A 24,152-nucleotide genomic window follows, 5' to 3' on the forward strand; every position below is an offset into this window, starting at 1 on the left:
TAACCAAGCCAGAAAAGATCCCCTCCCACCTTCGACACTGCCTTATTGACTTTCGGCCTGCACCCACGGCGCGTGTTCGACACTTGGTGTGAGTGGATCCCAAAACGCGCACCGAAATGACCAAAGGACTACTAAAAAGAGGTTTCAAAAGGAAAGATAAAAAGAAAAACAAAGCACTGCGAAGCTGAATGAGTAAGTAAAGCAAATGAATAAATGACTTTCGGATGGAGAAGTTTCGCTTTGAAAGTGGCTGAGTTTGGACCGTCAAGTGGCGGCTGGAGACGGCTTGGCGCGGCATGACGCGGTGTTCTGCTGTTGTTTTTGGTGGTGCTGGCTTAGTGACTGCGGCTTATTCATGAGCTTTGGCAAAGCTAACATGCAAGGCATTGCACGAAAACCGATAGCCAGCCAACTAAATGGAGCTACGGAGATAGCGGGCGTACATGTTCGCGGCAAAGAGTGGAGAGGGAGGCGTGTGGCGAGTGTTGAAGCGTGTGGCAGCGGGGTTTGGCTAAATGAATCGTAAATTCACATCAATTACGCGGGTAAACATCAACAGAATTTGCATGCCGATTATGATGACTGACATTTTAGCGATTTGACTGGTGGCTAAAGCGGAGGTTGGGTCGCAACTTCAAGCAACCGTGCATATATATTTATTTACACACACACACACACATACAACAACACGGTGCTTGTGTTTACTGTATAATGACAGCGACAATGACTGCAATCCACCAAATATTGCCGCTAAAATGGTTAGTGTCAAGTCATTCAGTGTTTGACATTAAAACAGCAACAACAACAACAACAGTAGATCATAAAATTTTCAAATGTTTCGTCGTTTGTCTGCTTCTCTGCGGCTGTGTTGTTGTTGTTGTGCTGGACTTACATTAACGCCAAACGGAATTAAATTAACTTTTGCGTTTTAAATAGCCGCAACGATGGCGTTTTAATGTTTGAAGTACCTTTTAAGTGCGCGCTTGTAAGCCTTAAAGTATGCAATAGAGCACAAAGCAAGTGTTTCATTAATTTAAATCTTTCAGGCATTACTTTTCGTTACGTATGAAATGCATTTGACGGTTTTGAAGTAAAGTGTAAGAGTAGACAGTGATGCCAGATGTTGAAATTCATGTAATAATTAGTAATTGGTAATAGTTCTTCATAAACTGTTCAGAATCTGGTATCTTTTTATATTTATTTTTACATAGGGTTGCCACCTTAACGCATGCACTCATTTAAATCATTGTTAGATTTATGATATGACTCACCTTTATATGTGACAATATTCCTTATTATTAGGTTTGATATATTTCAATTCTTCAGTCGAGTTTTAAATTCGAAATGTTGGGATGTTCTGCAAAGAGACGAATAAAGTTTTTGTAAATATGGTCTTAAGGTAAATATGGATTAAAGTTTTTAGTCTAAATGTTTAGTTTTATTAAGGTATTCGATTGGGAAGTATAAACAATTTACTATATTTATTTGTCACCACCCGTTCTAACCATAGAAAGCTTAGATAAAAGAAAACTTGAAACTAGGATACACATCTTTCTCTTGATGACTGCATATTGATAGGCTACATAATGCAATCATTCGAAAGGAACATTTTTGGTATTTCGGAGGAAATAAACGAATAGGACTTTCCTGTTACGGGATACCCAGGAAGCGAGCTCTTTCGGACTAAAGGGAAAGGAGTGTTAGAGGTGGTTAGTGTCATGTGGGGACTCTATATATTGGTTATGTCGGGTTCAGTATGTATATGTAGGAGTTTAATCTACTACAGAGTCTAGAACGAGGTTCTGCGTGGGTCGCTCTAGTTTCGCAAGACAACTCCAGCTCGGTGTCTGCAATTGGTGGGGATTCGACTCAGAGTACGTCATTCATTGGAAAAGAATCAAGGAAGGTGTTATTAACTCCCATGAGAATGGCGTTCAGTGCTTGTCAGAAGTAAGTTGCGTCCGGAGTCCGATCGGTATAGTTCTATTGTATATTGACTCGGATTTTATATGGCCAAGGTGTGTTATTTTGGCGATCTGAACCTGTTTGGATCTGTAAGTCATAAGGTACTGGTACCAAAAATGGTTTGATGGGTGCTCTCTGGGCTTTGATAGTGTCTTTGATAGTAAATTCGGAACAGGCCATAGAGCAGCGAGGACAACCAAAAGTGGGAGTTTCGGATGGGGGAAAAAATATATACATATATATTTGCTAAAATTGATGAATGGATGACCTACAAATATGCACGTATTACACTTATCGTTCATGAATATTTGTGTATATAAAAGATCTTCTCAAAATGTGCGATTTTATATTCGACAGGTTCAGAAATTAATGAAAACGATGGAAAACCTTAATTGTGTTTCAAAATGAAATACACGAAGGTCAACTCAATTCAATCTAGTCCGATCGTTTTTTTTAGTTCTCAAACCTCAAGAAATTCCTTGCTGGAAATAAATCGCCAAGAATGTGGTCTATATCAATGAAAAAGTCTAATCGTGCTATAAAATGAGATCGAAAAGTTGGAAGTTGATATGTGACAACTCTGTTACTAAAGCGGGTAAAGTCTCTTAGTAACGTCTCTAAACTCTATATTGCTAATATGAGTATTTTCGTCCTTTATAAGTCCATCAGTAGGCTTTGTATTATATATGTCATTATGTCAGATATTTGAATAACATTTGGGGAAAATGATTAATTTATTAATGAGAATTGGTGGATTAGAAAGATGGTGAATGTGAAAGATGAACCAAATCGGTTTGAACCTAGGCCCAGCCACTATGTATGAATTGAGTTCAACTGATTAACTTTAGATTTGATATTTGGTATATTAAACCGGTATTTTAATGAAGCTAAGTTGGTTAGTAACAAAGCTTAAGAAAAAATTAATCAAAAAATTATAGACTTTCATTTTACAACGAATCTTTAAACACAGTTGATCTGCTGGTCAGATTAATGTTTATTCTGTGAACTGGAAGCTGAGACACCAGAGCAGCTACTTCTTGATTGCACTGCGATTGCAAGGAGCAGGAGTCCTCTATCTATCAAGAGAAAGTATCACGTCCATTATCCCGGGAACATTACTAAGGTTTGACTTGACGGAGTTAAGAGATATTATTAAAAGAGGCGATGTCACAACAGACCATAGGTCGCAGTGTAGTCCTCCGAAATTTAATCTAATCTAATTTTATAACGAGTGTTTTTGAACGGAATGGTTGAATTTACATATTATTTCTTCTTTATAGCTTATAATTGAATTTCATTGATTCCACCAAATCGTTTTTAATTCAATAAAATAAAATTATTCATAACAACAAAAAGAGAAAATATTAAATTCCAATCTACAACACATTAAATACAAATTTTGTTGTTTTTATAAAACAAATAAATAATCGAAATTGAACTCGTCGTGAACTTGATTGAACCACAAACTAAACACAGTTGTATGTAACAATAGATATGCTTTCATTTCCCTATATGCCAACAGAAAATTGTAAAACCTCACATAGGCTGCTATAACGGTATTTCCTTACCACCATTTTACTTGAAAATTTCCAAACAAATAAATAAATTTATGAAATGATAAACGATGCTGGGCGATATGAATGAAATAAATTTTGTTGTTGCGAAAGTTTTGCATAATGGCTGCTGTCACTTGCCGCCGTAGGCTCACAAACACTTACATATGTATATAGCTGAGAGTGTGTTCGTAGTTAGTGAAGAAATACAGCCCAAAATATGCATAGGCACTGTGACAAATAAATACTAACAACTTGGTGTTTACAAATGAGCGAAAAAAAATCGCTCAAAAGCAGGTGTAGTCATGAAAGCAAATAAATATTTAGACATACAGATACACACACACATGCATACATTTATATGCAAATTCTCCGCTTGAAAAGTGTGCAAATTGTATATGAATGCAAATGACTATTGGTTTTTTTCAGCTGGATGTATGAGTTTGTTGTATGTTAGCAAGAAAAAATAAAAATAAAAACAACAACAACAACTCATAAATAATGTGACAACTTCCAGTTTGGGCGCTATGCTGCCTGAAAAGGTGCAGAGAGAGGCGCCACAAATGATAAGAAAATGTAAATGCGTGGCAAGAACACCCGGCAACGCATATTAGTGTCTTTGTATATGTGTGTGTGTGTATGACTACCGTTAGCTTGCTTCAGCGTTCTCACGAATTGTTAGCTGCTTGTTTCAAGCCATATTATCACTGTTACCGTTATTATTGTTATTATTATTAATGTTGTACAACAGTTGTTGTTGATTTTCCTGCTTTTATTGTTGTTGTTGTTGCACGCAATATTACGCTATTATTGTTTCTCGCTGTTTATTGTTGCTTTTTCGCATTGCTACTGCCACTGCCTCAATGCTACTCTTGTTGTTGTTGTTATTGTTTGTGTGGCTCTGATGCCAAACAGCTGCTGATGCGTTGATGGTAATGAGCCTGATGATGCTACTGATCATTTCAACGCTTTCGCCAATTTCATTGCCGTTGTTTATGCATACAAAAAAAAAACAACGCCGCAGGCATTGTTGTTGTTGCTTTTTTTTTTTTTTAGTATGCGCTGCTGATGACGATAATAATATAAATATTATTATCAGCCACACAACACATTGTTATCGTTGTCCTTCACATTGGCGCACAGTGGCGCACAGTGGCGCTCAGTGTCTTATCGAAGGGGCGTTCACGCTATATATACATACATACATACATTTGTATGAGTCTTAGTATACCCGTGCGTAGTGCCTAAACTTGCTGTGTTGTTTGTATAGTAAATTGCTATTTGCCATTCTTCATAAGCGTCTTAGCTGTTGCGTTCGCAGGTTTGTGTTAAGTAGTTTACAACAACAACAACAACAATAATAATAAAAATATAGCATATTCTTTCATATTCATTCATTTTGATGAATGTGTTGCATGACGGCGCACTTATTTCGCTTATCGCATAAATTTATGTCTTTCAGTTAGTTATGAGGGCAGGCAATTTATATATTTATTACCATATATTGTATGTATATATGTAGATGTGTGAAGAGCTAACTTATTAAGAAGATACCATTTTATTTGCTTCTTGTATCATGCTCTTATTGAAATATAAGTATATTTCAACTTCAAAGTGATTCTGAGCGTACCAGAGAAGTTATATCATATAGAGATCCAATCTAAATCGCAGTAACCTTTTGACCTTTGGTCTGACTTTGAGCTTTTTCGATGATTTTTTTATTTTTAAAATCAAATTTCAATCCCACTTTCTGTCTGAAAGCATATTAAACTATTTAATTGAAGACTTTTTGTCTTTTCACAGCTAATTATGTGTGTCCGCCATGTCGTATGATTAACATTTTTTTGGCTCACACAAATTTATATTTTTTATATACATGCCGTTCAATTATCATATCAAATTTCTTCTTTCATCTCAAATACCATACTAAATGGGTGCTTTTTGTGCGGACACACACAATTTAAATTAACCATCTCAATGAAATTCCACGAATTAGCCGAACTAATCAATCCATTTCGATAATTAACCGCAACACATGATATTTTAATTAAATGCAGAAAATGTACTTGTAATTAAATGAAAATGAAACTAAAACAGGCGAAATTCACAGAAAAGCTTTAAAGTACTATATGCAAAAACAACAACACACACACCGAGAGACATGAATGTAATTATTCGAAGAATGCGTGCGTATATGGGCGCCGCTGGGCTTTTGCGCTGCCCAAAGGCAATAATCAGATCTCTGCATATGCAACAGGCGTAATTAATATTGGTTTTTAGTATGGTAATTTGATAGAGAAAGCAACAAAAATAATAAAATGAAGTGAATGTGTTTGTTTTAGAAAAGTGTGTAGGCAAGAGAGAAATTTTAATTGATATTAGTTTAGAGTTTAGAATGGAAATGTTGGAAGTGTTATTGTTGTTTTTGTAAAAAAAAACATTTTTAAAAATTCTAAAATTGAAATTTTTTTAATTTTGCTCGAAAGTTTTTAAAATTTAAATTTTTAAATTTTTTATAAATATTCGTTAATATTAGTTAATATTTTCTAAGATTTTTATAAATATTATGTAACGTCTGACCTCCAAATACATTTTAAATCAAAAATTAAATTAAATCAAAAAACTTTAATTCCATGGTCACACCTTCATTGTAAGTATTTGCCGTCTACTGTATACACCTACACACATATGTATATACTCCTCACAACAACAATGCATTGCGTCATTAACGCTGTCAAATACACCACTATATACCCACTCGCACTTATATTGTATATTTACCCCGCGGACTGTATGTATATGTATTTGTGTAAGTGAAAGTGTGTGTGTGCAAGCTGTTGCTGCTTCTTTCCAAAGCTCATTAATGCTTTTCTTTTCGCCAATTGTTTGTCTGGCATTCTTTGGTTGCCATTGACAACCAGCAAATTAATTTTGCACTACAACAAATTTCGCATATACTCGTTTGTTGTTGTTGTTGTTGTTTGCTGAAAATTTTAAATTAAATTTCAATTTACAGCCGACATTTTTATGAGTTCATAATTAAGTTAATGAGCAAGTGATGTGCCAGCGCAAGCCAATTAATTAGTTGAATTGCATGCAATTATATCATGCATCTCAATAGTATGTATTTGTTGATGTGTTTGTAGATAGACAGGTGTCACGCATAACTTTATTTTATGAAAAGAATAAAATTAAAGTCAACTTTTATAAGAAAATTATTGTATACATTCAAATTTCAATGATATATATATGTCATGTCGTATGAGTAACATTTTTTGAGTTCATTTTATAGAACTGAATTCATATTGGAAGAATATTGAATAGTTAGTTCTGTTTGGGGAATTATTATTCGTGCTAATTTGATAAACAAAATTCTTTACCAATGACATAATTGGTTTTATTTTGACCTAATTCATATTTGGCCTTTATACTAATTTTATACCAATTTCGACTTTTAACTTTTTAGAGGTATTACATTTATACTACTCTTGTTCTTCTTCGCTTTGCAGTGGTTATCTGAATCAGAGTTTGCTGAATATTAAATGTTCAGGTTTTTCTTAGGAACATCATTCTCCTATTTCATCTTACCCTCAACATTAAATCTGTATGTCTTAGAAAATAAATTTTTCTCAAGCAACTGTGTCGATAAGCACTAAAGTCTATATCAGTATCGAGATTCTAAGAGCGCGAAATTCAATATATAGAAGTGCTTGATCATGCAAAAATGTTGCCCATGGTTAGTATAGTCACGCCATGAGGAATAGACACGCCAATCAGTCAAACTCAAATATTGCTAGTTTCAGACGTTAAAAAAATGCTTTGTTAGAATGGATAATGTCTAATAAAATCTCATGTAAAATTAAAGCCGACGAAAGAAGATATCATTATAGTAGAAAATATGAGGTGGTATGGAATGGAGCCTATCTCGTACTAAAGTTCATCTATCTAAAGTCAATCCAATGGATCTCACTTAGACAGCTAATATAGCCACTCCTTTTAAAGCCACGAACTTCTAAATATGCATATCATAGACCTTCAAGGGTCGACAAAGCGCTTTGTGCCTGTCGAACGCAGGAGGACAATGAAGCATCAGCTCGTTTACAATCTGGTGACGTTTCGGCTGAAACGCCCTTACGTGAGACCTCAACAGCTCCAGTCTAATACTAAAGTAATTTAGTGTTATTGATAATGAGGCAGCTCGCACAGGCAGCGAACTCAAGGCCAGTCATCTGAGTTCTGCTATCTGATGACTACTTTCTTGTATGAGGCCGCACTTCACAATATTATGCCTGCTGCTATGTCAATGGGTGCTATATGTATGATGACGTTAAGTGCCATTGTCGGTGTAGGACTTCCTCAATTTTTAAAAATATTAGCTAGTTCAAAAAAGTTTAATGCGGAAGATTTCCTTTTTCCTAATAGGTTATGATAACATAACTGCATTAACTCTACCAGTAGGTCAATGTAAAACTATTGTGAAGAAATTGCTGCATTTTACAGTCACACCAAATAAATTCAAAAGTACTTATTTGCATAGAACCGAACTTTTAATCAATTAAAAATGCATTTTCTGCTTTAGTTTAATTCTCCAGCTTCATTTAATTGCTATCTACACACTTCAGCTAAAGCAAAATATATTTCTACTTGTTACGCTAGATGCTGGATGTTAGGGAAATGAAGTTTTATTGTTTGACAAATGCACGAAAGTGTACAACAAAATTTCGAAATTTATTTCCTTACAACGACATTTGTAACACGCTGCGAAATATAGCGCACAACAACAACAAACACACTTTTGAGTATATAAATATATATATGATTATTTGTATGTATGTGCCTGTCTCCATTTGAAGGCGCGCTCGGCAGGAGATAAGCTAAACAAAGATTAACTACTTTTAGTTAAGACTAAACTGCCTTGGCAGCACAGCCGCTGGCCGTCGTAATAAACTCAAGAACATAAACAACAAAAACAAAGAAAGCAACAACAACAACAACAAATGCTAAGCTTAAAACAGCCTAAGAGACGCAGCGGCAGCAAATTTGCAATAAAACAAAAATGTAAGAAAAAAGTGAAACAACCGTCAGATCCTCTTGCGCAAAGTTAATGCAAAGACAAGTGGCAGCTAAATCCCAACCTTACGCAATGCTACCGCTGCTATTTCGCTACTTAAACGCTGTGCCAGTGAGCTTAACTTCGGTTTCCCTTTCCTCGTCTTCCCAAAGCACACTCATCTTCCGTTGGCTCTAAACGCTTCCGGTCTGTCACCGCTGTGCGCGCCTCTTTGTATATATGGTGTGTGTGTACTCCTGTACTCGCTACAATAAATTTGCAGCGTAAATATAAGCAACTTTAGCGTAAATTCATTTGCTTTGTGTCACGACAGCTCGCCGTTGAGCCTAGAAACTGGAGACTGTCGCTTGCTCGTCTTAGCTGGCGCTTGAAGTGCACTGTGCTGCTGTTGCTATGTTTCGTTTCATTATTTTTGTTGTTGTTTTTTTGCTTCGCTTCATCCTACTTTGCCGTAATTCTTGCGCTGAAGATACTCTTGGAATCGCATTGTCTTACTTTTTGACAACGAAAACGTGGCAATTTTTGCGTAGGCTTTATTTTCTCTTGAATCGCCGCTGCTGCTGCTTCTTCTTCTTTTTCTACTTTTTACTTATACTTCTTATCCGCTGCGTTGTGCGTTGACATACGCCGGTTGTCGGTTGAGTGACGGTGTCAGTGTTGCATTAGAGAAGTACGAGTATATTACAGAGCTATTTATGTAGATGAATGTATTAGAGGTAAACTTATTTGATATGGACGGCGCGATTTAAGGCGTTGAAGCTTGAATTATGCGGAAAAATTGTGTAACGGTAGAATTCTCGGTAAACTAGTGCTAATGCTCTCTATATTTCTGCTTTTTACATTTAATAGAGAATTTTGAATTTGTAAGATTTTGTATAAACTTTTTTTTGCTTTGTCTCGTTGAACAATATTTGTATTTGCCTTTTATAGCGTTTTTAGACAGGAGCTAATTAATAAATTAACCGTCCGGTATTAAAACGTTTATTAATATCGAGTTACCATACAAAATTAAACCTACATTTATTTTTTATTTAATTTTAAACGACTTGAAAATGAAATGCGACTCTGCGACAAAGACGTACGATATACGTTCTTTGTCTGCGATTGTCTGAATTATGTGATAAAAAAAGGTACGGTAGATGTCGCTGCTAAAAATATCAATCAGCTGATGAAACTTACCAACTTCTTATGCAAAGCAAAAACAAAAATGTATAACAGCTGATCGACTATCGAGTAGCCGGTAGTCTAAAAGGCAAAAAGGATTTCTCAATAAAAATTTTAATTGATCAATTAATTTGGCTGTCTAGACACGCTATTAGAATGGATTTAAGAGTAATTTTGACTGCAGCACCATCTATTATATTTGTGGTAGCAATATTGTATTGATATGATTAAATTAAATGTTATATTGTAGTTAAATATTTTCCTATTTTAATTTTTAAGTAACATTTATCAATAAATATCAACAACAACAATTTTATTAATTATATTTTCTATTTTTTACAGGTTTGCTTAAATAATTTGAATTAGCCGCAAGTGGGGTTACGTTTTAGCTATTGAAAAAATTTTAAATTTCGGTTAGTTTGTTATAAAATTTAAAATAATTTTTAATAAATTTTTTTTCTGATTCATGTTAATTTTTTTTTTATACTTATTCATTTCATAGGAATTTTACTAACTCATATTTACGAATATTTTCATTGAAATTAATTTTTTAATGTATACTTTTTTTAACAATATAACCCATAATAATTTTGCTTTAATTTTTTTCAAAGTAAATATTGAGAAATAAATTTTTAAAATAGTTCAAGATTAAAATTTGTTTACAGTTTTTTTATTCCATGTAAAAATAATTACGTTTCACTAGTTTTTGATATATATGTTTTAAAGTACTAATAGAAATAGCTAAAGCCAAACAAGCCCAAAAGCATGACGGTCAACCTAAACAGAGACAAATTTGTGTGTAATGTGTGGTGAGTAAGAAATTTGATTTTTATTTATTTTTATATTTTTTTTGTGATCAATCACAAATCAATGTATTTGCCTACGACAATATTTTTGACCTTGAAATATCGATTATAATTTCGTAGTATAAATTTAGTATCAAATATGATTATTTAATGTTTTTGAGCCGATATTTGAATTTGTATTTTCAGTGATAGAATTGCTTAAATTATAAGCCTATTTCTTAAAAGCTTTTAATGTTACTGAGAGTATGATTTTCATGTGTACGTATATTCAATAATGAAATAATGAAAATGTCAAAATTGTACTATTTTTAAATTATTTTATTAGTTTTATTTTATATTTACTCAGCACTTCCGTTTTTTACGTTCTGAACAAAATTATCGATAACAAATACTCGATAAAAGTAACGATTTATAAAAAATCGATCGATAAAAAACGATAAACTCTATAAAAAATCAGAAAATGGGCAAGCGTATGACACATTTGGTTAAAATATGAACCCAATTTTCAAAAGCCTTTAAAGTTACTAAGGACTTTGATCTACATACATATGTGTTTGATAATAAAATATTAAAAATGTCAAAAAATGCGTTAGATTTTAAATGTTTTCGCTATACTTTCGGTTTTTAATTCAATTAATAATTTCGATTCAATTAATAAGTCGATTGATAAATAATCGATAAAATCTATAAATATAATATATAAAAGAATCGACTAAGTATCTAATCGATAATATTTTTATTTATCCATCTCTTGGAGCTTTTAAATTTATTATTCTTCATTAATTCCATTACTTGCTCCTGTGTCTAATACTTCTGCTTAGAAAGAAAATTATGACAACTTTCGTAAAAGAATTTCTGAACTGCGTATTTTTACTCTACGTTTAATTATTTACAACTCTATTTTTAGATCTCACAAAAGAATTCTGCAGTTGTGAGTCATGACAATTCTTACTTTGCTCTTTGCAGACTACATAACAATGTTTAGGTCCACATGGCTTTAAGTAATTTATGACCAGTATGTGTGCGTAAAGTAGAGACGACGCACAAACAAGTACGCTGCGTCAAATCTAAGAGAAACTTTTGAGTTGAAAACTTTTGTGCGTTCAGACTAAGCCTTTAATTTTTCCATGCCTCAGCATTTGTTTTTGTCCAACAAGTTCCTTAGATGGCAAAAATTTCCTCGCTGTTGCCAATTATTAGGCCTCTGCGAGTGCTTAAACAAAGCAGTGGAAGCGTAAAAGAAAGCAAAAAAAAACAAAAACAATTCGACAAAAAAGTCCAAAAAAATTGCAGCAAATGTCGCTTGCTACTTTAATGGTTGCATTGTTTTTGTTTTTTGCTTAGACAGCGACTATTTGCTGGCAAAAGTTGCCGTAGAAACCTTTTAAGACGCAATTTGCAGAAAACGGCCGTAATAGAATGTTGTTTAGATGTTGTTTCGCTTTGCTTTTATGAGTTTTGTTGCGTCTTTGTGTTGTTACGAGTATTCGCTGTGGCAAGCACGCGTAGTACGTGTGTTGCATGCCACCAAATTGCCAGTAAGTCGGTTTTGGTTGGGGCGTTCGTGTAGCAAAACTGTTGCCCAACGCGCCTTTGGTGCCTTTTAAGTAAAAACTTTATTAATTGACTGAAATTAGTCTTGTAAATGTCAGTGGCGTTGCCAACGGTGGGGATGAGCGGTGGTGGTAGAGCAAAGAGTACTTAAAGCATGTAGAAACTGTGAAAAAACTCGGTGAATAATAGATAGCAGCTAATGCCAAAGTTTTCGCCAATGAAATGCAACTGATGTTAGTACCCAGAAAACTCTCGAAATTAGCTGATATACATTTTTGCTTGGGAAATTGCTTCAGTTTTGCTATATGATTACAAAATTAGTACTAATTTTTCATAAGAATACACTAAATTGAGTTAATATGTTATTTGCACATATGTCATGAATTTTCAACTTAATTGAATTTCAATTAGCTCTAATTTAATCGATTTACTTGTAAAAATATATTGTGGTCGAGAAAATGTATCATAAAATTGTCGCGGATAATTTCACAAGAAATATTTATCGTCAATTTTTTTAAGGATTATGCTTTTGCATTTTAATTGACTCTCAATTAAGCGCTAACTGAATCAATTAACTTGTCTAAAAGTATTGTGTTTTAGAAAATTTATCACAAAATTTACTCGGTTAATTGCAAAGGCAAAAATTATCGTCAAAAATTATATATTTAAATATTATACCAAGAATTGTTACTATAATTAAGCAAAAATCTATTATCCATTAAATTGTTGTTCAATTAAGCTGACTTCTTTAATTTAACGAAGGTTACGTTCTTTAATTAAAAATTTAATGTTGTAATTGTGTCGTGAATCACAACTTTATGAAGTTTTTATAATTTAGTGAAGAGTTCATACCTAATTGAGTAAATTAAAAATAATTATGCAGCTTAGTTTAAGTACCCATTTAATTTCCTCATAAATTATGACATTTTCTAAGCAATTAAGCGAAAAGTACTTTAAAGTTAGCGAAATTCCCATAACTTTCACTTAAGTTCACTTAAGTGAGTATCGCTTAATTTGATTTTTCCCTGAAACAATTGACAGTTAAGTGCTGATTAAATCAAAATATTTTTTCGAAAAAAAAAAATAATTTTTATTTTCAAATGATCCGGCATGATTTGTATTATTAAGCAACAAATGATTTGCTTGAATTTAAAAGCCACCAGCCGTTTACTCGACTGCGCACTTCACCAACCATTTGACCACTCAATCAATGTCCATTAAATGCCATACAAATTCAATTTAATTACAGTCAATTAACGTAAATATTTTGCATTTATTTTTGTTTAATTTTGCGAAATCATTAAATGCTGCTTACATATATAAATACATAACCCTCTATGAAAAAGGCTTTAAATAAAAGGCTGTTGCTGTCACTTGAAATCTATCAGTGCATTGATTCTCACTTGTTTTATTGAAATGCTGTGTAATGATTTCAATATTTTTTGTTGCGGTATCATTTGCCTCGTCAATAAATTTCATTGTTTAAATCAATTTTATGCGCAATTCGTTAAAGTTAAAATGTCACTCATACGCTATGTCGTACACGACAGTATGTGGAAGGGGCTTTGATGGGTAGAGTATTTAATGGAACAAAACATTATGAATGGTTTTAATGGTTATGAATGGTTTCTACATACCTAAATACATCCGAGTAATTTATTTTTAATGACTCGACCACATGTATAAATGTATGTATGAATTTCCGTTCGAATTTGAGGTTACCCTGATTTTTTATCATGGGTTTGAATAGTTTTAAGATGTTATTTTCTATTATATTTTTCCTTTATCGACTATTGTTCCGATAACTTTATGAATATCGGTAGTAAACGATTATTTATCGATTTTTTAAATCATAATTTTTAGAAGAATTTTTAGGAATAATTAAAGAATTTGACTTAAATCAATGAGATATGAATAAGTTATAAATATATCGATATTTTTATAAAAATTAATCGAAAAAATATCGATATATCGAAAAAATATATTTTCATATTTCATTGTCAATTGTATTTTTTGTAATTATAGCAACCATATATAACTGTAATTGATTTAAGCTTAATATTATATTGTATATAAAACCGCTGGAAGTATTGATTCACATGCCACATAATTTCACCTTCATTTAATGTCCCCTAAAACCAACTGTCATAACTTAGCAACTATCAATAACGGTAACAGCAATCAAAAGTGACAACAGCAACTGTCAAACTACTTATTTCGCCACAATGCCACCCTTCAATGAGTAGTTGACCACTTTTTCGGCTTCACTAACCGTTCAAACTTTGCTGGTTTTGTCACCTAAGTGATAATTTGATTGGCAGCAAAAACCAACAAACCACAGTTATATACTTATGTATATAGAAAATAGCGTTACATATGCTCGCAATTACTCTGAAGCCACTTTGAATGCAATATCTTTTAAGCATTACCACTCGTAACGGTCATAACGCCACCACAAATCAAGCAAGTGTTGTCCATACAATAAACGAACAAAAACACGAAATACAATTCAACACAGAGCGCACAGGTGGCGCTGTCTGTGGCAGCAGCAGCAATAGAAAGCCACTAGTTAAATATTAATTGAAGTCATCAATAACTTTCACACATCGTTTTCTTGTCAATATTATTGATTTCCTTGCAATCTCATCTCATCTAATCACAAAACATTTGTATGGCTTGCCACTTGTCTGCCGCGCATGAGAGTGTGTAAATCACTTTGTTATCCCCTCAGAGCCAGTGGAGAAACGAATTTGTCTTGCTTTTTAGGAAGTGTTTTTGTAGTATAACTGTACTAATAGCCACGCAATCGCTAAGGTTTCCCCGGATTCGATTGATTGTTTGAGTGTATAAAAATAATAAATAAAATATGCTGTCCTTGATTTATTCCTTCCTCCGCTTGGCTATTTCTACAGTCATTTCGTTGTTTTCTTTGTATAAAGAATAAATATTGTTTGCTTTTGTTTTTGTTGTTATCTTTGCATTATTACTGTTATTTGATTTGTTGACCCACGGTATTTGACACCTATTTGCTTCCCACTCTGCTGCAATGTAAATAATTGTGTTTATCGTATATCTTCTTGCATAATTCATGTACATTTACCTGCGTTAAAGTGATGACATTTATAAAAGTAGAAGTCAAAGAAAATAATTTTGTCTGATAGGGAATTTTATGAACTCAACATGTTAAGAAGAGTACAGTCAGGATACTGGATTGGCTTTCTAGATACATATGATTATTTCTCGTTTTGACGGATACATAAAGCTCATCCCTGAAGACGAAGAAATTGTTTCTGTAAGTTTGCCTTAGGAAATGAATGCTTTGACAATCTGTTTCCATTACCTTTAAACGGTTTTATAGTGTAAGCCTTATAATTTGCCCAGATATACTGACGGTAATTGCCTAATATTCGTTTAAAATTTGACAGTCGATTTGACAGCCATCTCTGTAGGAAATTCGACCAATCGCTGAAAGATCTAAACGCTATTCCAAAAATTGAGTTTTCCGAGAAGTTTTTCGGCGATTGTAAGAAGCATAACATCAAATGGTGCTTTTGAATGAATGAATGTATTCAAAAAACGAAAATTCCCGTTATTTTTTGAATACACCTTTCAGAGCAATTTTCAACTTAATTTAATTTCAATTAGCTCTAATTGAATCAATTTACTTCTCAAAATATATTATGTTCAAGAAAATATATCATATAATTGCACTAGAAAAAAATATCGTCAAATTTTTTTTTAAGGATTATGCATTTGCATTTTAATTGACTCTCAATTAAGCGCTAAGTGAATCAATAAACTTGTCAAAAAGTATTGTGTTTTAGAAAATTTATCACAAAATTGACGCGGTTAATTGCAAAAGAAAAAAATTATCGTCAAAAATTTTATATTTAAATATTATACCAAGAATTCTTGCTATAATTAAGCAAAAAGCGACTATCAATTAAATTGTTGTTTAATTAAGAATTTCATGTTGTAATTAAGTCGTGAAACACAAATTAAATGAAGTTTTTATAATTTAGTGAATAGTTCATACCTAATTGACACCTTGTTTAGCCTCCCTAATAATTTCTAATTCTGGTTATCGATAAATCATTCGTCTAAAATATTTAAACCTAACCTCAACAATTAATAATTTGAACACATTCCAGTCTCTGTAGTGTCACATGAGGCCTAACCTAACCTCAACAATATTGAATATTGAGTTCAGAGAGAAAGAGAGAGATATCATTTTCGCGACATTTTCTTATAAATTTCTTTCTTGACGGAACGAAGACATTTCTCATGAAAAGGTAAAGTATTAAATAGTTAACCGTAAGAACTTTGAGCAAATTACACAGGCTTCCCTTATCGTTTATACCAGAGATAGCTGCTGCAAGTAGAACAAAGACCTCAGCAAGATACCCATTTATTATATTAACCTGATTCTTTCTGTATTTAATTTCTACAGTTATTTCATAACTGCATATACTCATGTGTCTCCACGTAAGTTAATGAATACATAATATAAATATTTGTTTGTGCAAGAGAAATAAAATTAAAATAGACAAATTGCCTGCTAAGAATAAAGCACGAAGAAGGAATACTTGAAGAAATCTAATATATGCACTTTATTATCAAGCAGCCTCTTGAAGCAAGCGCACACACACATATATATATACGCATACTTCTCGGCGACACACCTCAGCTTGAATTTCCAGGGCACTTTGCATTGTCAGTTTTATTAAATGCGAAAGACTTACGATGTCAAGCGAAGAAGCAGCAAAACAAGCAAACAACCAAGCTACTGACAATTCAATTTCTTAAGTTGGTTGCTCTTCTTAATGTCAGCAACAAGAAGCGTTGCTGCTGCTACTTAAGCACATGTTCCCGTTATTGTTGTTATTTGTAACATTTTTTCCGCTCGCAGCGCTGCAATGATCACATTATATGCGTAACTACATACGTGTTTCTGTGTGGAAGCCATAAACATACCGTTTTTTCCCCCTACGCACCACTACACACACACACACACACTAACATTGTAACTATGCGCTCCTTTTGCTTTACTATTTGTGTTTGTTGTTTGTATGTTTGCTTACTGCACTCGTCCGCTTCGTCCTCATTAGTTCGCTCGTTTCATCCGAGCTACACAGTTATACATGGCTTGCTGCTTGTTGCTGCTCGTAACCACAATTGCTGCCTTGTCGACATCTTAATAAGTTGCATGCACCGCACTCGAGCTCATTTAACAAAGTTGCCACAAATGTTGCACATCAGCAGGAGCGCACTGTGGTGACGTACGCTGCTGCTGCTGGGGCAGTAAACGAAGTCGGAGCAGCAGTGGGGCTAGAGGCAACAGCAACAATAAAAACAACCACAATAGTAGCTGTAGCAATGACAATAAGCTATGAGTAGCGGAGCTTTGAGTTGGTTGCACAACCTAATGCTTGCTTTTAAAATATGTGCGTCCTGCTCGGAAAATTTCATATCATAGCGACTTTTTGTTTTTGCGCATAAATGTAGGCAACAATAGCTGTTTAGAGTTCTTCATCTGTAGATTTTGCATACCTTTTGGCGCATAGTTTTTCATGAAAGCACCAGAATACCATTCAGATAATCCCACTAATATATTCTACATTACTTAAGCTTAAACCGATATGGAAAGAGATTAAGCCAACTAATTCAGAAAGCTTAAATTCCAACCAGAAATTCAAATCCAATTGAAGTTCGATTGATATCGGAAAGCCAAATCCAATATATACAACTTTTGTGATCTCGAAAAGCTTTCATAAAAATTCAACAGCTATTCCAAGAAGCTTGCACGAAATGTGGAATATTTTCCATTTCTCAATATTTATTTTGACTACTTTAAATATTCCCTACAAGGTACGATCTATTTTCAAGCTTCTTCTATGATTTCCTATTTAACTTTACTCGCTTTTGTTGTTCTTCTCATTGGCAATTTGCATGACATGTTGATATTTCTATTTATTAGATTGGTTGAGTTCCACTTCACTTATCTTTCTTCTAATTCATATAAATGCTATTTGTTTGTATTTTCTAAGAAATGAAGTAATAGGTATAAAATTGTATTACGGTATTGCTTAAGAGTTGTGCAAGGTGGTGGTTTTGCTTAATTAATAGAAAGAAGAACTTTCACCTCTATTCTGAAAGACATTTAACTTTAAACGAGTTATATTTCAAAATAGTCGAAATAAAAATAAGGTATATCTAGTAGTTGGAGGCTATTAGAAATACAGCTAAGTATTCAAAGTCATAAATATTAATTGAAAATATTCGAAACCCCAAACGCTCGCAGGTTAGGAAAGTTAAAAAGCTACTTCAACCCCCATTCTTCTCCGAATGCACTCATTTTAAATATAAAATAAAGTCAATATAGGCTTCTACTGTTTATAAATGTAGATTCCGAAAAGTTTCCTTCCATTTAGACCATTAAGATTATATTGGTAACAATTCAACTTCATCCTAAATGTAGGCAACCACTTTTCATATTTTTTAAAGTCATAGCATACATTTAGGATGCAAATAACTAATACGATTACAAAGAACAATTTTTTCCCCAAAAATCTTTTTGGGAAACACAAATAGAAGATTGACACAATTTAATCTTAAATAAAGCCATAATTTTATCTCAACGGAACTAAAGAAATCGCTTTAATGTTGGGTAGTATTCCTCTCGAATTAATCAAAATTTTTTCTAGGTTTCTCAAATTTTTAAATATTTTTTGAGCTATCTCATCCTCCTCTGTTGGAACCACAAACATCAAGCATACACAATTTGGTGCACAGTAAAATGTCAGTATTGCCAAATCGAAAAGTGTTTGGTCACAGCACACCTCCACAGGCACAGGGTGTATACAATTCTCCAACAATTCGAAAACAATACTTTTTCGTGTCTCTCGTGCCACCATTACCAGCACCAAAAAAAAGTGCAAAAGTACATGAATTGCGGTCGAAGTGTATTTAACCAGCCAGTTAGCAAATGTTTTGTGCCTCTTGTCCCCTGTGCTAGCAGAGAGGTGTGGATTCGATCATTCATGACTGTGGTTGCAACAGACACAATTTATGCCAAATTCATGCCATACCGTTAGAGGTTTGAGTAGCAATTGCAATTCGTATTTCATTACTCTGTAAGTTGCCACTTTTTACTCTTCCACTGTTGCAACATTAAAATGCACTGCCACTTTTGGCAATGTGGTTTTTACGGTTTGCAAAATTTCACCGCAAATTCAAAACTTTTTTTTGGGTAGAAAAGGAGAGGAATACACAACTTAGGTACGCGGAATGTGGGTGGAGCCGAAGTTTAGTTTAATGCTGTAGGTTACAAAAGCTTTTAGAATTCATGGAAAATAAGGCATCTCACTAGAAGCATTGGTTTGACTTATAAGTAAAGTATCCAACTGTCTCCTAAATGTAGGCAACGTTTTTTATGCCTTTAAATTCCAAAGACCTTTTTCGATCTTTATGGTCAAAATGAATAACTTTAAGGACAAAAAGGCTTAATATTGTTGCAAATTCTGACTTCCAAAGCTCTCTCTTTGTATCTCTATCTCTCTAGAGATCTAACTCTTTCCTCTCTCTTCTCATACGAAACACCAGTAATTTATAGGCGACTTTGAAGTTCTGAAAACTTGAGAGATAGTCTAGTCAAGTTAGATAGTTGGGTGTAAAACTAAGTGAGCACCCGATATATCTTGAAGTATATATAGGATATAGGAAGTATATATAGGATATATTCGATTGAATATTTAACCATATTCTAATAAGTATCCTATAACGTATAAGTGTCTTCACCATCCACACATAATCCCTTCAAATTGTATGGCACTTGCGTGAATGTTCCTAACTTCAACAAAAAATACTCTGAGCAAGTTGCCACAGTGAGCGACGGAAGTGTTCCGCTACCTGTTTAAATTTATGCAACTCAGCCACTTTTGTGGTCCGGTTGGAATTATTTTTGTCTTGTTTACTTTACTCTCTTGCTATTTTTGTTGGTGTTTATTACGTGCAACTCCTTTGCCGCCGGCTAACTGCTGTCTTCAACGTTTTGTCTACTCATTTGTCTCACCTTGTGAACGCTGTCACCTTTTGTCTATCGCTTTTTTCGAAAACTCCTTTGTTTAACTCCAAACTATTCGCTTATTTGTCTTCTACAACAACACAACTCTCCTTACCCCCCACCAGTCTCGCTAACTGTCTATCTCATTCAACTGTTAATTTATCTGCTTGTCTGTCAGCCCGACAGATCTTTGCGCCGCAATTGCTTGCCGTTGTACTCCGTCTCTCGTTTAGGGGTCTTAAGCAGCGAGCGTTGTATTTCTTAGCATTGCAACAATAACAATGACTACTTCTAATTTGTTGCTAGATTTGTATATTCAAAGTGTAGAAGGCAGTCTAAAGTGTGAGTGAGATTGCGAGAGAGTGTGAGAGAGATGAGAAAAAGTGACGCGCACCCGCCAGGCAACTAACCAGGCCAATAAAATATGCATTCAACTGTTTTGCTGTCGCTTTTGTAGTTTTCACCAACCCTCCCTCCCTTTCACCAACAGTTGCTATCGCTTGGCATCACAAATGTTTTGTTGCAAGTTCTTAAGCGTTGGTGGAAGTGAATTCTGCTATTGTACTACTTTGGAGTTGCAACAATTGTTGTTATTGCCATCACCGCGACAGTTTGTATTTGTGTTGTTTTACAGCAGCGGTGATTATTATTTTGATATGTTGTTGCTATTGTTGTTGTTTGTTACCTCATCAGCGGCAGTCTGTAGTATTTAGTGATTTTCTTTATACTCTGCGCTTTGTTCGGAAAACAATATTTTGTTTCGGCTGACAGCAAAACTTAAAAAATAATAAAACAATAAAATAATTCAAGTTGCGAGTGGTTAGGCCATTGTTTCGCCGGAACCTCCTATGGTGTAATTTTGTCTTTTAATCTCTTTACGGAAATAGTGAGGATATCCTATTTACAGATACTCAGTGTTTGGGTTCAAGTGGTGTTTTGTGTTTTCCGGTAATATTTATTGCAACAGAGATGGATAGCTGTTATTATAGACACTATACATGAATACACTACACATGGCAGATTCCTGAAGTGAGATTGATAATTCCCATTGATATTATTCACAGCATTCATATAAAAATATTGTTTATTGATATGCTGAACTCGAGGTGGCAGTCTCTTGCAACATGATCAGTTAGATTCTTTTATTGTATTATTATAGTGTTGTGTTCTTGTGGCGATCGCAATATAAAACCTTTCATTGTGTATATCGAGACTCGAAAGTATAGGCTCGATTTATCATTCATCTATATTCTCGTTCCATAAAGCTAATAAATTGGTATATAATATGTTTTTGTTTTTTGAGATGTCTACTCTTATATCTGGAACTCTCTACTAGCTCAATATAATGTAATGTAGGATTAGGAGTTCCTCGATAAGTGTACGTCTCTCGATCGAACTGTATGTTATATCGATGTTAAAGCGAGTTTATAATTGAAAAAATATTCGCTGTAAAAAAGTAAGATCTTGCTATGTATCACGTGAGGTTTTCCTAACCTTCTCAGCGAGTTGCAAGTATTTTCGATTTCTGCTTCTGGTAGGTTCTGGATTGATATAACGACACATTTTTCTCTATATAAAGAATATTTGAGACCATTGTAAGAATTTTTTGTCACAAAACTTTTTGCGAAAATAATTTTTACTAATATTTTCTTCGATGATACCAGTTTTTAACGTATAAGGGGTAGCATCCAACAACATAAGGTTCATGGGTACCAATATCTCAATGAAATCTTTCTATTTCTTTCTTATTTTGGTAATTGATAAAAAAAATCTGTGTATCAGGGCGAAGATTTTTTTAAATATGTTGTTGGATTGTTTTTAGGTTATGGTTAGTTATGTATGTACTGTAGAATGCTCATGTCAAAGAGCTTAAGACCACTGAAGAAGATCGTTTTGAAGCTGGATCGCTCCAAACGTATTACCCTGACAAGTTTTGAAACATATTTGAGTTTTTCCCATAATATCCTTTGAGAAATTGATGACTCAGAGAATACAATTTCATCCATAATCATTACAGTTACTAATCACATATTCTCATTTAAAGCATTTTAAAGCTTTTAAGAACTTGTTATATGTAATGGATTACGATCGAATTGATTATGCCAGTTTGTTGGATTCTCCACTCTGCTATTTTTAGTGATCTGATTCAGTGAAAGTTTGTTTGTTTCTCAGAGAATTGGAATGCGATTTTAATATGTTTCGCTAAAAAGAATTCAAAATTATATATTTTTAACTTACATATAAACAAGTATATTTTTAGAATTCTCTGAGACTATTCGATGTAGTAAGATTGATTCTTCGGAAAGTAAGTGTTAAGTAAGACCTCTCTGACTGGATCAGTGTGACTTGCACATGATTTACGGCTAGTTTAAGATCAAATACTATTATACAAATTAGTTTATAGTATTTTATGAGGAAATAGCCTTTATAGAAATTTTATAAGATTTAGAAATAAATTGATAAGCTCAGTTATAACATTTGATAACGTAAGTATCCGATTCCACGACAGTCGGTTCAGAGTAAACGGAATGGATCTTGATTTTTGAGTCACCCAAGGATGGTTAAATCGGCAGCATTCCTCAAAAATCTCTGTGGAAGATATTCATGTCATTACAACAACAACAAAAAAGAAATATCTATTGTTTTGGAGCGTTTAGTGTATAGTTTGGTTGAAAGTACGACATTTTCATTACATCTAAAAAAAAAAAAAATTTAATTTAAAATTTAAATTAATTTACAAAATTTATATTTAATTTTCGAAATAACTGCCTTTTAAACATTAATACCATGCTAACTCAACTAACTAACTGTAAGGCATTCAAATTCGCATACCTTTGCCCTTTATGTTGATACGATTATACACATGCACACACACATAAATACATATGTATGTAAATATTTGTGCGAAATTGTAATTTCCAAATTGTAATCGCCATTAATTGCATTCACTTAAATTTCCATAAACCGTTGGAAATGCACAAAATTTATTAGCCATTGCCCAGGCCAGGCATTGCCACACATATGGTCGGTATTGTGTTGCATCAATGAAAATTACTTTCGACAATTTGCAATTTGCCAACATAAGCACAAATGTAGCATACGAATGTAATGCATGTAATGCGCATATAAACCGGTAAAATATGTGTTTGCCATCAGTAGTATGTAGTTGTTGTTGCAATGGTAGATGATTGTAGATGTGCGCACCCGCTGGCGATTGGCGTTTGCTACGAATATTTTGATGATTGCCAGTTGACTGTCAAACAACAATCAAATTTAATTTGTCAACGCATCCGGACGCACACGCATACATACACACACACGCAGGTGAGTAGACTAATGAGCACGAAACACTATGCCATGCAAACAGACACCAACCCACACACACACCAACACACTTTAAAATGTGCTGTTTATAAGCTCAATAAGCTGCAGGTGCCATTTGTGTTGGTTGTTGTTGTTATTGTTGCCAGCCAAATTGCCAATAATTCTCAACTGGGTTAGAACCTACAGCTATGCTGTAGTGCTGCAGTTCGACATCCAACGGTTGTTTATGCGAATTGATGGTGACTAGAAGCACTCACACGCACATCTCTACATAGGTATGTACATATATACCTATGTATGTATGCAGATGACCGCGTCAGCATTATTGTTGACTTGCTTTTGGGCTTTGTTGGATTACCGTTGATGTTCGACTGTTGCACCTTACGTTTGTCAATAGTAATTGACAATTTCGAAATTAGCGCGCGGGCGTGACGGCGATGTGTGTGTGCGGGAGCGCCGCTGGGAGATTGGTCAAAGCATACATAAATGCATTTCGAATACAATACACACACACACACACACATAATAAATGTTGGTTGATTCCTTCAATGCATTTGTCCGTATCTAATTTGTTGTGTTTTTGGTGTATTAGTTTCTAGCTTACGGCCCTTTATCTCACATGTAGCGTATGCAGATTATAAATATAATAAGTG

General features: G+C 33.8%; 1 protein-coding gene across 1 annotated transcript in view; it reads right to left on the reverse strand.

Moving 5' to 3' along the window:
* The window catches only part of LOC105209119 (mucin-2), a 123,454-nt gene that overhangs the window by 51,570 nt on the left and 47,732 nt on the right, over nucleotides 1-24,152 (reverse strand). The window contains exon 4 of the mRNA XM_029038308.2: nucleotides 1,272-1,357. The gene's annotated coding sequence lies outside the window, so the exon portion shown is untranslated. The remainder of the gene's footprint in view (nucleotides 1-1,271; nucleotides 1,358-24,152) is intronic.

The sequence above is a fragment of the Zeugodacus cucurbitae genome, chromosome 2 (genome assembly GCF_028554725.1).
Source record: "Zeugodacus cucurbitae isolate PBARC_wt_2022May chromosome 2, idZeuCucr1.2, whole genome shotgun sequence".
NCBI classification, from domain to species: Eukaryota; Metazoa; Arthropoda; class Insecta; order Diptera; family Tephritidae; genus Zeugodacus; species Zeugodacus cucurbitae.